We start from the raw sequence: 1,675 nt of genomic DNA, 5'->3' as shown, positions 1-1,675 counted from the left end.
AGTGTGTGTGTGTTGGGGGTGTGACCCTGAGAGAGAGGAGGTGGTGACCCCTGTAATCCACAGTCAGGACACTGATGAGCTTTGTGAGCAAAGCTGTTGTTTTGAGGCCTTCACACGGAGCGCGGAGTGGAAACCGCCATTCAGCCCTTCGCGTTGCGCTGTGTCGTTCCCGCAGTTTATATTAAAGAAAGCATTAATAATTGATTTTACAACAATCTAATCTGTGATATTTCTTTATGTTTAATTGCTAATCAATGACGTGAAAAATTATAGTTTAGCAGTAAAATGTACCTCTCAATAACATCAATCAACTCCTCGCACTTTTATCCAAAATGTGCTCAGTTAAAAGCCCACAATTTGGGGCAAATATTTCCACAATGTTCTATTGGCCCCAACCATCACCGTACTTGAGAGTATCCAAACCAATCTGAGGATCCCACACATCCCCTCTGCACATAGAAACCCCAGAGATAGATTGTTGGAATGCAGACTCTCTCCCTGGAGGGACACCTCATTTGGGAAAGTATTAGATAGTGTGTAGAGGTCCCACCCGAAGCGAAGGGGAGAGGTGACTGTAAGCACAATCAAAAAGGAATGCCTTTAGGTGGGATTTGAAATTGAGCGAGAGGGCAAGGAAGAGGGATTGGGGGGATAGAGTTCCAGAGCCTCAGGGCATTCTGGAGGAAGAAAGTAGATTTGGGTGTCATCCGCATATATGTGGAAGTCGACCCCATATCTGAGACGGAACGTGTCAGTGATAAAAGAAAGGGGCCAATAATGGAGCCTTGGAGTACCCCACAGGTGAGGAGAACCAGTTTCCAGAGGGAGATTGTGGCAGTTTAGTCAAGTAGGACTCAACAACAACAACTTGAATTTATATGGCGGCCTCCACACCGGACGGCGTCTCAGAGCACTACAAAGAAACGGATCCCGGTGATGAGCCGGGGGAGGGGAAGGAAGGTGACCAAAGGCGTGGTCAAAAAGAAAAGTCTTCAGCCGAGATCTGAAAATAGGAAGAGAGGGGTCGAGGCAAAGGAAGTGAGGAAGGGAGTTCCAGGGTCTCAGGGCATAGTGGCTGAAGGCACAGCCACCGAGGGTGGAGAGGAGGGCTCAGGGGACAAGGAGTAGGCCAGACCCTCCTTGGAACGAAGGCAATGGGCACTGCTGTGAGGAGAGAGGAGGTCAGAGAGGTCGGGGGGTGCAGAGGAGTGGAGGGATTTGAAGACAAGAGTGAGGATCTTGAAGTTGATCCTCTCTGGGACAGGCAGCCAGTGCAAGTGTGGTGACTGGGGAGGTGGTACAAAAGGATAGAGCAGTCAACAGTTTGAAAGACAGCAGAGAGGTCATGGAGGAGAAGGAGGCAGAGGGAGCCCTGGACACAGATGGACAAAATGACATTATTCACTTTCAGCAAAGCTGTTTCTGCGCTGTGGGCAGCACAGAAACCTGATTGGGGGTACTCGCGAAGGGAGTGGCGGGAGCGGAGAGAGTGACACAGGGTAGCAAAAACTCATTCCAGGACATTGGAATGGAAAAGCAGGTTGGAGATGGAAAGGTAATTTGAGATCCGAGAGGGATTTTAAGGATAGGAGTGACAATGGCTGTTTTTGAAGGGGTGAGAATGGTGCCAGTGAACAGGGACAGGGAGACACTGTACCAACTCCATCCTTTAGGA

This window comes from Callorhinchus milii, unplaced genomic scaffold, assembly GCF_018977255.1.
Source record: "Callorhinchus milii isolate IMCB2004 unplaced genomic scaffold, IMCB_Cmil_1.0 Scaffold30, whole genome shotgun sequence".
In the NCBI taxonomy this organism is placed as follows: Eukaryota; Metazoa; Chordata; class Chondrichthyes; order Chimaeriformes; family Callorhinchidae; genus Callorhinchus; species Callorhinchus milii.
Note: the sequence above shows the minus strand (reverse complement) of the source record.